Here is a 15,629-nt window from a genome sequence, read left to right as displayed (position 1 = left end):
AACGTAAACAACACCCTAAGCTTACGAAAAAAATATAATATCTGTATTGTCAACATCTAACATTCACCTTTTTTATAAATAACTAGACTTAACAAATAGGATATTTATTCATACATGGCGAAATTTTTGCATGTTTCACCTGTATTAGAATAGTTTCATAGTCTAAATTAACTGAAGATTATTGTTTATACTTCAAATCTAACTTTGCTATAAACTGTTTAAGTTACAAATAGACCATTTTCATCCTTTTTAAATACAAAATATTATTTTTCATCTACTATTTATTGAAGTAGATTCTCCTACATAAAAAGCTCAATAAAATTCTTAAAAATATGTCCTATATTTTTACCTGCTTTGCAATGAATTATGTGTGTTTTACGACTAAGTTTCATAAAGTGATCGTTGTTTAAAGCATTTGCCATTTGTTAAATAAATTAAAAACTGTTTACTTCTAATTTTTTCTTAAGAAAGGGTATGCAACTCTAACTGTTTTTTAATCTAGTTAACGTTGTCGTTTATTATTAAATATCTACATAATTCCGATAGTACTACAAGCAGATTTTTTTATCGCATTTTCATCAAAATGTACAATTAAACTTCAAAAATTTGATTAACAAATTAAATATTTAATAGAATATCTAAATGTATTATATTTTCAATAATAAGCGACAAACCTAAATAAATTTTTTTTCAAGTAGAATTCTCTACTTTAATTCTATGAAAAAGTTACAAATAAATAATAATTAATTCTTTAAACTATTTGCTATGCTTCAAATGAAAATCAGTCTTCTTAAAAATGCCATCAAATGTTTCATTATGAACAATTTAAGAGTAAATTTATAAACAAAGTTTTAAACATTTAGTTTCAAATAATTTTAAACAAAATTATTAGTAATTAAGAATTGAAAGCGTTAGATAATAAAAAAATATATTGAACAATATTTTGAATGGAAAAAAAATTAAAATTTTTTATTTTTTATTGCAGAATCTTGAAATGGTATGATTTCAAATTAAAATTTTAAAACTAACATACTTTAAAACTGAATATTTTCAGATTGGGCCAATTAATATTTATTAAATTATTTAAAATTCAAAGGAATTAACATGGTATTATTTCTAATAAAAGCGACTAAAATTTGTTACTTTAAAATTAAAAACTAAATTGGATATTTCGAAATCAAAGCTTCGGAATTTCTAGAATCTTAATATTTTATTACATAAATAACTATTATTGAAAATTTTAATTCAGTTGACAAATTTTTCAAGAATGAAAAAAAAAATTAAAATTGAACGTCGTTGAACATTTAAAAAATGGAAAAACTTTAAATTTTAATCATCTAGAATCAAATTATTTATATTTTACAAAATTAAATCAATTTAATATTGATTTCAAAATCAAGACCTAAAATATAAATTAAAATTTAACCATTCGAAACTAAACATATTCTTTAATTACTGAAGTTCAAGTTTAAACTATTTATTTCTAAATATCTTCAACTAAAAAGGACAAAAATCTTGTAATGTTTATGAATTTAATTTGAGAAATAATTGTTTTAATTTTTTAAATTTATTATGCAAGTATTTAATGTTAAAATGTTTAATAACAAATCCTTTTAACTTGGAATTTTGAAACTGTCAAGTCTTTCACTTTAATATGAATTTGAAACTACAAAAATTTGTTATATTTCAAATTAAAAAGCGCAAAAAATTTAATTTCCTATTCAATAGTTGACTTTACAATCCAAAAAGATGAATGTTTAACCAAAACTGTTGGATTTTGAAGCAAGAAAGACTTTTCAAAAAGAGAACAAACTTGATTCAAATTGTTGAATTATCACGCCAAAAAGACCAATTTTTTACCAAAAAGTTGAATTTCTAACCAAAAAGCGTATTGAAAGAAAATTAAAATTTCATTCCCTTTTTTCAATTTTTTAAATAATTATGAAATCGAAATTGTTTACTTGTCTTTTATTCTTCGTAATAAATATCAAAAGTGAATGCAACGGTTACTCTGCAACCCGGCGTACAACGTTGTACGACGTGTTGCCACACACAGGATGTAAATTCCAAATAACTTAAAAAGAAGTTAATAATCCACTCAAAACTGAATGTTTTGTTACCGTGGCAACCCAGGTACCCTGAGTGTATCCGCAACGTATTTTTACTTTAAGGGCGATTATTTTTGCAAAAAAAAATCCAAAATAAATTTGTAATCCCTTAGTCTATTAATCCATTACGAATTTAAATCTTTTTCATTCTCCCAGTGGGTATAAAATTTGGCGACGTCTTTACGACGTCTTTACGACATCGTTACGACATCGTTACGACATCGTTACGACATCTTTACGACATCCTATTTCTATGTCGTTTCAGTGTCTTTGCGATATCGTAAAGACATCGTCATAGCATGCGACTTATTTACGATATCGTAAATACACCTTAACGACATGGGCATAGCATGTTGTAAAGTTGTCGTAAAGTTGTGAATTTGTCGTAAATTCGTCGTAAATATGTCGTAAAGATGTCGTAAAGATGTCGTAAAGATGTCGTAAAGATGTCGTAAAGATGTCGTAAAGACGTCGCCCAATTTTTTGCCCACTGGGATGAAACAGGGAGGATATAACTGACAAAGATAGACGTTTATTTAGATTGACAAACAAATAGAAGAAGATAGACTTTGCTAGATATAGTATAGGATGAGATAGAAAACAGGAGCATGTAAAAGATAGACGGAAGATAGATGGGAGTTTTAGATAGAAAAATATATCAAAAAAGGTAGTTGATAGATGCATGATACGATGAAATGGAGAAGAGGATCTTAAAAAAGGTAGTCGTAAATTCAGATTAACCGTGGAATAGAAAAATATTGACGTGGATAGATAAAAAAAATAACGAGACAGAGAAGAGGAGATTGAAAAAGGTAGTCCGAAATTTAGATTCACCGAGATGAAGAAAATTATGTAAGTGGAAAAATAAAGAATATAAAAGATAGAGAAGAGGGTGTTGAAAAAGATATTCGGAAATTCAGATTGACCAAGAGATAGAATCATATTCTATAGAGATAGAGAAGAGTAGGTTGGAAAAGATAGTCAGAAGTTTATATTGGAAAAGAGATAAAAAAATATATTGACGTCGATAGATAAAGGATATCATGAGATAGAAAAGAGGGCGTTGAAAAAAATAGACTTGAATTTGTATTGAAAAAAAAAGATTAAACAAGGAATAGAAAAATATTGACATGAAAGGATAAAAAATATAACGTGATAGAGAAGAAGAGATAGAAAAAGGTAGTCGGAAGTTTAGACTAACCAAGCTGTAGAAAAATATTGACGTGGAAAAATAAAGGATATAACAAGATAGAGAAAAGGGTGTTGAAAAAGATAGTCGGAAATTTAGATTAACAGAAAGATAGAAAAAGGTAGTCGGAAATTTAGATTAACTCAGAGATAGAAGAATATTGACGCGAAAAAATAAAGGATATAATAAGATAGAGAAGAAGATGTTGAAAAAGATAGTTAGAAATGTAGATTAGCCGAGGAATAGTAAATTATTGATATGGACGGATAAATATATAATGAGATAGATAAGAAGAGATGGAAAAGGTAGTCGGAAATTTAGATTAAATTTGCATTGAAAAAAAGAAAAATTAGACATTCATCGATGTACTATAGGATGAGATAGACAAAATGACATTGTAAAAGATAGACGGGAATTAAGATTGAAAAATTAATTCAGAAAGATAAGCATTGTTAGATATAGGATGTCTTGAGATAAAGAAAGAGAGATGTAAAAAAAGACCTAAATTTATATCGAAAAATAGATCGAAAAAAATAGTCGGAAATTGGTATTAAAAGAGAGATCAAAAAATATTTATGTTGAAAGATGAAGGATAGACAGAGAAGAAAAAACTGAAAAAGAGTATTTAATAAAAATGTAATCAAAAGAGTATATTTAAACTGTATTCAGATTGACAAAGAGATCAAAGAAGATATAGTATAGGATGAAATAGAGAAGAGAAGATAGTAAAAGATAGACGGAAGTTTAGATTAAACAAGGTATAGAAAAATATTCAGGTTGATAGATAAAGAATTTAATAAGATAAAGAAGAGTAGGTTGAAAAAGATATTCAGAAATTTATATTAAATGAGAGATAAAAAAATATTGATGTATATAGATGAACATTCTAATGACATAGAAAAGAAGGTATTGAATAAATAGACTTGAATTTTTATTGGAAAAAAAAAGAAAAAGATTAACTGAGGAATAGAAAAATATTAACATGGATGGATAAAAAATATAATTAGAGAGAGAAGAAGAGATTGAAAAGGTAGTCGGAAATTTATATTAACCGAGGGATAGAAAAATATTTACATGGATGGATAAAAAATATAATGAGATAGAGAAGAAGATACTGAAAAAAGTAGTCGGAAATGTAGATTAACCGACGTATAGAAAAATATTGACATGAGTGGATAAAAATATAATGAGATAGATAAAAAGAGATTGGAAAAGTTAGTCAGAAACTTTGATTAACTGAGGGATAGAAAAACATTAACGTGAATGGATAATAAATATAATGAGATAGAGAAGAAGACACTGAAAAAGGTAGTCGGAAATATAGATTAACCGAGGTATAGAAAAATATTGACATGGATGGATAAAAATATAATGAGATAGATAAAAATAGTTTGAAAAAGGTAGTCGCCAATTTTGATTAACTGAAGGATAGAAAAATATTAACATGGAAGGATAAAAAATATAATGAGATGGAGAAGAAAAGATAGAAAAAGGTAGTCGGAAATTTATATTAACCAAAAGGTAGGAAAATATTGACGCGGAGAAATAAAGAATATAATAAGATAGAGAAGAGTGTGTTCAAAAAGTCGGAAATTTAGGTGAACCGAGAAGTAATGAAATATTGACGCGGAAAAATAAAGGATATATTAAGATATAGAAGAGGATGTTTAAAAAGATTGTCGGAAATGTAGACTAACCATGTGATACAAAAAAATTGACATGGAAGGATAAAAAATATGAGATAGAGAAGTAGAGATTGAAAAAGGTAGTCGGAAATTTAAAATAATTCAAAATTATTCAAAAAGATAGGATCTCTACGTTTTTAATTCTAACAGAGGCAACCGAAATTTTAATTTTAATTAAATTTTGCTGTACTATTTGAAAATTTTTAATTTCCATATTTTTCTAATAATAATCTTCTGATGTTCTCTTTGAGACTCGATGATTACTTAAAGAGATGATCAACCGGATACTTAAATCTCGCTAATAAACTTCGAGATAAAGTTCGAATCTTTCTCACTCAAAGGATTTTATAGTTCTATATTTTACGAGCACATTCGTAACTCTTCATCCGAAAGCTTGCACTTTCAATAATTAAAATTTTAGTAAATCAGAACTTTAAAATTTGCTTCAAATACTTTCTTTCTAATTAGGCACTCAAAGTTTAAGGAAATGTAGAAAGTTATAGTTTTAATGTTAGTGAAAGTTGCAATGAGTATATCTAGAATCCTGTTTTACTGTTTCTGAATAATTATTTGATTTATAATTGCGACTAATTAAGCAGATTTCTGGTTCGCATCAGATGTGTCTCAATTTTTATCGTTTAAGTGTAATTTTTCTGGAACATTTCTTAACTTCTAACAAAATAAGAATATCAGTAAAATACAATTTACCACAAAAAATATAAATATTTAATAATAACATTAATTTTCAACCAAATAGTTGAATTTACTACTAAAATAGTTTACTATTCAATCAGAAAGGATCAATTTTTAACCAAGAAAGATTTTCTAGGCAAGAAAGAAAAATGTTTTAACCAAATTTTTGCATTTTCACGCCACAATGAATAATTTTCTACAAAATGTTAAATTTGTAACAATAAATTTAGTTTTAAATCAAACATTGAGCCTTTAACCCAAAAAATTACATTAAGCAATATTTGTTAGTTTTCAATAAAAAATAAAATAAACTCTTAACCAATTACTGAAATTTTGAACAAAAAACATAAAATTTTAACCAAACAGTCAAATTTGTAATCCGAAAGTATAAGTTTTAACAAACAAAAAATTATTTTTAACAAATTAGTTAAAAACATGTAATTAAGTTATTAGATTTTCTGCAAAAAAATTAAATTTTCAACGTATCATACAACATAATATACAATAATATTATAATATATTTTCTTTGAAAAAAGGGAATAAGTAATTCTTTTATTTATTTTTGGAATATTTTGATAAAATTTTGTTACAAAAATAAACTTCTGTTATTTTCTTTGCTGATTATTTTTTATTTGTATTTTATTTACATTATAATTTATTCAGTTTGCAATAATTATCAGATAACAATAATGAACCTCAAGATGAAAATTTTTAAATAGTTGTTGATACATTTGTATTTAAGTTGCGAAATAATTTAATTCAATTAATTAATTAATAACAATAGGACGCAATATCTGTCATTTTTACTTTTCCCGCTAAAATTATTGAACAATGCTAAAAATTTCTTCAACGTTGTTTTAAATCTTATTATTAATCTTAAACTATTTTCCACGCCTACTTCAAATGTGTATTATTACTAAGGTTATAATTATAGTACAAAAATATTTTTCAATTTGTATAAACGTTTTATTATATTTCAAACTGAATACATATTTATTTATTTGCCAAATAATTAAAATTATGCACACAAAAAATTTATTGAAATTATCAATAAATAAAGCAATAAATAAAATATATATGATAAGGTTATGGAAATTTATAAAAATGAAAAATAAAAGAATCTAAAATTGATTTTACGTAACGTAGCTAAATATAAAATATTTAATTATGCAATAATAAATTAATTAATTAACAAGCAACATTTTTCCATTCACAAATTTTAACTAGGCCGGTAATTTTTTCGTACTCCTTTATTTTTTCGTGTTTATTTATTTATCCTTGTGTAATTAAATATTTTTTAATCCAAGCAATGTTTTCCATTGCCAGAATTAATTTACGTAACTGTAGAGATAAATTGTAACAGTAAAGTCCGCATAAAATATAATATTACCCAACCCTCCAATTTATTATTATGAAAGGGTTGTTACTACTAGTTTGAGTTTCTGGAGAGTTAATGAAGAGCAAGAAAGTTTCCGGTTCACTCGGTGGATAAAACTTTCAAACATGTAGTAATTTATTTTTATTATTCTTTTTCTTTTTATTTTTTTTTTCATTTTTACGAGAAACGTGTAACTTCTTAATGAATGTGGATACTTTTCTAATATTAGATCTACGCAAAGCTAAAATTAAAATATATTGAAAAACTTTTTTTGACGAAATAGTTGAATTCTCAACCAAATAGATTAATTTTCAATCTGGAAAGATGAATTGCAAACCAAATAAATGAATTTTTAAATAAAAAACATATTTTTAGAATCCAAAATGGAATCACCGAATTTCAGGTTTAAACAATTAATTTTTAACTGGGAATAAACGTATTTTTAATGAATTGAATTCAACTAAAAAATGACCTTTTTTACCAAATAGTTGAATCCTAAACCAAAAAGCGGAAATTTTTAACATTCCGATTCTTTGGAATTAAGATCAAGGCCACTGCAGGCCATGCCCGAACACAATTCTTTATTCCAGTTTCCAATATTCACAAAAAAAATGGAATTTTTTTGAGGTGAGAAAATGAATTTTATACGACAACAGATTAGTTTTTATCCCAAAAAATTAATTTTCAACAACAAACAATTGTCGATTGAATAATTGAATTTTTTATAAAATAGTTGAATTTTGAACTCAAAAATAGGATTTTTCAACGAAGGATTTTCTTCTCTACAAAACAGTTACATTTTCATAAGAGTAGTAGTTTAAATTTTTAACCAAAAATATAATTTTACAAACAAATATTTTAATTTATCCAAAAAGGCTGAATTTTCAACAACAAAAAATAGCTGAATCCTGAACCAAATTATATAATTTTTCAACCCAAAACGACGAATTTTTAAGGAAAAAAAGACTTCTTTAACACAATTTATTAATTTTTTACTAGAAAATATCAATTTTCAAGCCAAAATAGAAAAGTTATATTTTTAGTTACAAAAATTAATTCTCAACCAAGAATGCACGCATTTTCATTAAAATAGTTAAATTTTCAACCAAAGAGATTAATTTTCTAACTAAAATGAAGAATATTTAAAAAATATAATTTTTAGCAAAATTTTTCCATAATCAGCGCAAAATGCTGGACAAAAGTTAATTTCTATAAAATAATATTAATTTTTTAAAAGTGAAAACGCAGATATGAATCTTCAACCAAAAAAATGAATTTGTAACTAAGAAGTTTAACTTTTAACCATATAGTTGAATTTTTTAACAAAATTAAATTAAATAAAATTAAAATTAAATTAAATTAAATTAAATTAAATTAAATTAAATTAAATTGTTACCAAATGCTTCAATTTTCAGCAAAAAATTTTTTATGAAAAAACATTCCTCTTTAAGTAAATAGTTGAATCCTCAAATAAAAGTGATTACATTTCATTACCAAACAGTTGTGATTTTCATTCAAAAAAGATGATTCAATTTCTACCGAAGTAGATGAATCCTAAGACCAGAAAGAATTTGCAATAAAAAACATGAAATTTAAACATAATTTTTACATTTTTAACTAAAAAATATCAAGTTTTTAATATAAATATCGATTTTCAACCAAAAATGTATCAGTTACAATTTGAGTTAAAAAAATTAATTTTTAAAATAATTGATCTTTAACAAAATAATTTATTTTTTAATGAGTTGATGAATTTTGGACCTACAGCAGTGCAGCAGAAATGCGCATTGCGCGGGTACTCACATGCCGATATTGCGCAATATTATGCAATCCGGTTTAAATGGCAACTTAATCTATAAATCAATTTTTGATATAAAATATCAGTTTTCAACCAAAAATGGAACAGTTAAATTTTTAGTTTAAAAAATTAGTTTTAAAATAGTTGATTTTTAACAAATTAATTATTTTTTGACCAAGTAGTTGAATTTCGGACCTACAGCACTACAGCGGAAGGGTGCAATATGCGGGTACTCACATGCCGATATTGCGCAATATTATGAAATCTTGTGTAAATAGCAACGTAATCTGTAAATCAATTTTGAATATAAAATATCAATTTTCAACAAAAAATGGAACAGTTACATTTTTAATTTGAAAAATTATTTTTAAAATAGTTGAATTTTAACAAATGAATTATATTTAACCAAGTAGCTGAATTCTGGACCTACAGCAGCGCAGCGAAAAGGCGCAGTGTACGCGTACTCACGTGCCGATATTGCGCAATATTACGCAATCCGGTGTAAATGGCAATGTAATCTTTAAATCAATTTTTATTATAAAATATCAATTTTCAACAAAAAATGGAACATTTTTAGTTTGAAAAAATTGTTTTTAAAATAGTTGATTTTTAACAAATTACTTATTTTTTGACCAAGTAGCTGAATTTCGGACCTACAGCAGCACAGCAAAAAGGCGCAGTGTGCGGGTACTGACAGGCGATATTGCGCAATATTATGCAATCCGGTGTAAATGGCAATGTAATCTGTAAATCAGTTTTTATTATAAAATATCAAATTTCAACAAAAAATGGAACAGTTACATTTTTAGTTTAATAAATTTTTTTTAAAATAGTTGATTTTTAACAAATTAATTATTTTTTGACCAAGTAGCTGAATTTCGGACATATAGCAGCACAGCGGAAAGGTGCAATATGCGGGTACTCACATGCCGATATTGCGTAATATTATGCAATCCGGTATAAATGGAAAAGTAATCTGTGAATCAATTTTTAATATAAAATATAAATTTTCAACGAAAAATGGAACAGTTACGTGTTTAGTTGAGAAAATTAATTTTCAAAATAATTGATTTTCAATAAAATTGTTTATTTTTAACCAATTTGATGACTTTTGGACCTACAGTAGCGCAGCGGAAAGGCGCAGTGCGCGGGTTCTTACATGCGGATATTGCGCAATATTATGTATTCGGGTGCAAATTTTAAAGTGATCTGTGGACGACCCTTAAGGAATCACTGTAAATATATTTTTCTGGTAACAATATCTCATGAGCTGCGATATTTTTTGAAAAAAGAACCTTTTCTTAGCCAAAAATATATTTTTTTAAATGGATCAAGTCTTTCTAATTTTCATTTTTTTCAAGAAAATACATGCCTTATTTCTGTAAGCAGGAAGAAATTTACGCTATAATTTTTTGTATCCTCAAATTTTTTTAATAAATTGACTGCAAATAAAAATTGGTTTGTTTGCAACTCAATGAAGCAGCATTTTTATTGGCATACCGTTGAGACTATGGGGATTTCTAACTGTATGAATATAAACCGGTCGCAATTCAATCAGAAACCGTGAAGAATTAAGTAATAATAATGTTAAGATATGTACCGGATTAGCAAAATTAAGAACCGGATTTCACGGGCGAGGATTCGGAAGAAGTGGTGACAGAAAAAAAAAACAATAAATTTTGTTGCTAATTTTTTTTTAGTTGCAAATTCATTCTTTGCTAAATATTGCTCAAGGTGAATATATTTTTAGGTTTTCATGCTACAATTTCAACTATTCTACAACTCCATATAAGAATATCCAAAATTTGAAAAGAATTGAAAACTCTAGTTTTTCTACTGTGAACTCTCTTTTGTTAAGGCAAGAAGTTGCATTTTAACCAAAAAAAGATTACATTTCTACAAAAAGAAATTTTCCAGAAAAATAGTTAAATCTTCGATTAAAACAGATTTTTTTCCATCAACAAGATGCATTTTAACAAAAAAAAGATTACATTGCTACAAAAAAAATTATCAACCAAAAGGACGAACTTTCAACAAAAGATTTCAATTCTAAACCAAAAAAGATTTTTCACTATAGGAAGAGAAAATATTCAAACATAGTGTTTTTTTGGTTAAAAAATGATCTGGTTTGTTAAAAAAAATTTGTATTCATAGTTCATTAATTTCATTAATTTTGTGTGGGAAATTAATTCGGCTGAAATTTTTTTTATTGGTTTGGTTTATTATAATTATCTTTTGGATAGAGATTCAACTGTTTGGTTAAAAATTCTTCTTCTGAGTTTAATTTCAACTGTTTTTAATATAAAATTTCTAAAAAAAAATTATTTAAAACTTAACTATTGCATATTTTAGTGAAAGTTCATTTTTATTGTTTGAAAAGTCAACTAATTGGTTTAAGGCTGAACTATTTAAGGAAAAACCAATTTTTTTTAAGATCCATAATTTTTTTTGAATATTCGTCTATTTGGATGTGAAAATAATTGTTTTTTAATTCAACTTTTATGTAGAAAACTTATCTTTTTGACTTCAAAATTCACAAATTTTGTAAAAAATTAAACTAATTATTTAAAAATTAACATTTTCGCTTAATTCATTAGAATTAAAAATTTAACAATTTGGTTGGAAGTTCTCCAATTAGTTAAAAATTTGTCAATTTGGGTGGAAAATTATTCTTTTTTTTGAAAATTTTTCGTTTTGGATGAGGATTTAACTATTTTGTTTAAAGTTCGCGTTCTATCGTTGAATTTAACTGTTCAAAAATTAGCTTTTTTTGTAAAATTATTTTTTTTTATCCAAAAATTAAAGTATTCTTTTGTTAGTTGTGAAATTACCTTTCATGTTAGAAGTTTAACTATTTGGTCGAAAGTTCATCTATTTCAATGAAAATTTGTCATTTGCTAAAAAATTAATCTTATTTGTTGAAAATTCATATTTTTGGTGAAAAACTTAATTATTAATCTCGCTTGTTGAAAATGTATCTTTGTAAATTAAAATTTCAGCTATTTAAAGAAAATCAACTATTTTGTAAAAATTTATTTATTTTGTTAAAAACTCGCCTTTTGAATAAAGTTCTATTTTTTGTCCAAAATCCAACTGTTTTTTTTAAATAAATCCTTTTGGATTGATAATTCAAGTATTTTATTGAATATTATAAAACCTTTTCGACCCCCCTCCTATGTGACAATTTTGACATTATATTGGACCCCCCCCCTGCTTTTATATTGTCACGTGATGCTCCTAATTCTCCGTATGTAACGCTACAAAAAAAAAGTAGTCTCCTGCAACAGACGGAAAACAAATGCTTGTAAATTAATCTGTCGAAGCGTAGATGGAAATGGAATGTGAGTATTAATTATACTTATAAAATAAAAAAAAAAGATAATACCAACTACCGAGTGCCGAGAGGATAACGAGCACGCGATACCGTACAATTAGAATTGGCTTGAATAATTACAGAGCAACTTGAACAAATAAAAAGGCTCTCGAAGGAAGTAAACACTACTGGTGGTTTTCACTTTTCCATTGTCATCTTACGCCCGAGTGTCTCGTCTGTTCAAACAAGAGGTGAATACACTTTCGCTCAAGAACAAAATGCCATTTGTAACAAAACTCAACAGTCAAGAAAAAATCGGGTTTTTTAAACAAATTCTATTAATTTGTTATTAAACTTAAAAGATGCCCAAAAACCACAATTTATCATATTTCTGCTACCGTCTCCCGTGTAGAAATTTCCCCGGTTGGCTCTAATACAGCAAGGTTTCTGGTCGGATCCCGGCCGGGCTACCCCTGGATGGGTTTCATAGACAGGAACCAGGCGGGAGCCGGTCGGGCTACATTTTTCTCGAATCACGTGGTCTGGGACCGGCCGGTTACTGGCCGGGCCAACTCTGGTTATGTCCCATGGTCGGGAGCCGACTGGGCACTGGTCAGGTTAATGTTTTTGTAGACATTACACATTTTTTAAGAGCCGTGATATTATCAAAGACGTAATTATGGAGGCTAGATGAATTATTATTTGAAAATTATAATATAAAGATTTAATTAATCAGTGAAACAAAAATGAGTTTTTTTAAAATTCTTTTTAAAAAAAACATTAAATTTTTTCGAATAATTTAACATTTAAAATTAAACTGTTATCGATTCTGCTATGTGCAACAACAGAAATGATACAATTTTTATAAACTTCTCTATATTCAGACAATGTTTAGCCTGTACAATTTCAAATTTCCGCCATATATAGCGCCTGCTGTGTCTGTCGTCTGCATAGACACTCAGTAATTTTCAGTTTCGCACCTGGAACGAGAATGCTCCTTGCAGTCACGTCGCGGCGTCTCTTCGAAGTTCGCAAATAAAATCGAGACTCATGGTTAAAATGAACCTTATTTCAGTAATTAGTTTGAATCCCCCACTTAGTGCGCGAATAATTATTATTTTAAATTAAAATATAGTCTCGTGTATACAGTTTTTACTTTCTTTCTTTCTAACTTTAAATCACCACGTGGCTTCCAAATTGCTATGAGATTCTATCATCAGGGAATAAAATTCTGCTCCAATTTTCTTGCTAGAATTGGTTCACTTGATTTGAATTTTAAAGTTCACCGTAATCTTTACGATGAGCTTTAAAAGACAAAACAAGTTACCAATTTCTCGGCTGAAGCAACAGTTCTTAACTGCTGGAAATTACGAAAAAAGTTTTTTCGCCGATGAATAGCCCAATATTACATTTGTTAATTAAATTTGTTTAATCAATTATAAATTGTTCTTGAATATATTTTAAAATTTATACATACATTTATATTTGATAACGTCAAAAACGCGAAGTTTTTATGACTAAAAGTAGCCCAGTCGTAAATTTATTAATGTTAATTGTTTAAACCATCATCAATATTCATTCTGTCCATCAAAATTTAAAATTGAATGATTTAAATTTTATTCATTTGAAAAAATTATGTTCTACGTAAAAAATAACCTAATAGCGAATTTTTTAATTAAGATTATTTAAAAAATCATAAATTGTTATTAATTTCTTGAGAAATTGAATTTGTTATTTGCATTTTATTAAGTTGAAAAAACCAAGTTTGTAAGTCGAAAAACTGTCGAATAGTGAATTTGTTAATTAAGTACATTTAATCCATAATAAATTTCAATTGATTGAGAAAAAAGACTAATTGAAAAATAATTGGGTATTAATTCCACCAAAAAAAGTGGAATGTTTAAATTATAAATCCATATTATCATACAAACTTATTGAAATTATTGTTATTATTAATAACAATTATTTATTTTTATAGCAATATCTTTATAATTTTTAAACCGAAATATTTATACTTCATTTGGATGAAAAAACGAAGTTCAAATGTCGAATAATAGCCTAGTAGTGCATTTCTTAATTAAGATTGTTTAAAAACCTACAAATTGATATCCACTAATAGCAAGGAAACGCATTGCTAAATAACTGGCTGTATAGAAATTAGATATTTATATTTGATTACGTCGATAAAAACAATTTTTTATTATAAAAAAATATCCTGATAGTTCATTTGTTAATTAGTTTTATTTAAACAATTATAAATGATTATTAGATGCTTCCGAAATATCCGAAATAAGCTCTTTATTTTTGACTTTGTTGAAAAAAGTTTTGACGTCAAAAAACAGCTCAGCAATTTATTTGGTACTTAAGTTCGTTTATACAACCATGATTTGTTAGTGGAATACTTAATATAATAACTAAGTGCAATTATATAAAAATTTGTGATGGATTATGTAGAAAAAAGTTTATTTCTTTCACCATTAAAAATGCCTAATGTATAATTATTTATAGAATTTGTTTAAATAATGACAAATTATTTGATTGCTTTTACCAACTTAATAGAAAAAATCGTCTATAAATTGTTTAAATTTATTACGAATCATCTGACGACACGTTGCCAATCACCACAAAACTATTGTATTACATTTATTTGTGTACAACAAATGTAATATATTTTTAAATATTTAGGTTGCAACTGGAAATTTTTCATCCTATCCTACGACCATAAACGATTATCTCTTTCTATAACGTCGTTTCTGTCTTATCTTATCCTTTATTTATCTACGTCAATCTTTTTCCATTTTTTGTTATTCTGAATTCGCGTATTTCCTTTCGAATACCCTCTTCTCTATCTCATCCAATCATACATTTATCAGCGTCTATCGTTTTCAATACCGTTAATTTTATCTCATCATATCCTTATTTATCCACGTCAATGTTTCTCTATCTCTTTTTTTATCCAATTCACTTCTATCTTTTTCAATCCTTTCTTCTCTATCTCATTCTATCATTCATCTATCCACGTCATTCTTTTTCTATCTCCTTGTCAATCATTATTTACGTCTACCATTTCCAATATCCTTTTCTCTATCTCATCCTATCCTACGTCTATCAACATCTACGTTTTTCAACACCGGCCTTCCTATCTGATCCTATCCTTTTTCTATCCACTTCACTCTTTTTTTATCTTCTTTTCTATATAAATTCATGTCTATCTTTTCCAATACACTTTTCTCTATTTAATCCTCTCCTACTATTATCAACAATTTTTTTGTACCGTCGCTTGTCTCACATCCTATCCATTATCTATCCATACCAATCTTTTTCTATCTTTTTATTAATCTGAATTCAGGTCGATCCTTTAAAATGCCCTCTTCTCTATCTCGTCCTATCCTACGTCCGTCAACATCCATCCTTTTCAGTACCGTCCTCTCTATCCCATTCTATCCTTTTTCTATCCACCTCTAT

At 26.6% G+C, this 15,629-nt stretch overlaps 1 protein-coding gene across 3 annotated transcripts in view; it reads right to left on the bottom strand.

The window, feature by feature from the left end:
- Window positions 1-15,629, bottom strand: part of LOC117178125 — an 82,291-nt gene that overhangs the window by 15,996 nt on the left and 50,666 nt on the right. The window lies entirely within an intron of this gene.

This window comes from Belonocnema kinseyi, chromosome 8, assembly GCF_010883055.1.
Source record: "Belonocnema kinseyi isolate 2016_QV_RU_SX_M_011 chromosome 8, B_treatae_v1, whole genome shotgun sequence".
Taxonomy (NCBI): domain Eukaryota; kingdom Metazoa; phylum Arthropoda; class Insecta; order Hymenoptera; family Cynipidae; genus Belonocnema; species Belonocnema kinseyi.
This window is presented reverse-complemented; position numbering and strand designations above follow the sequence as displayed.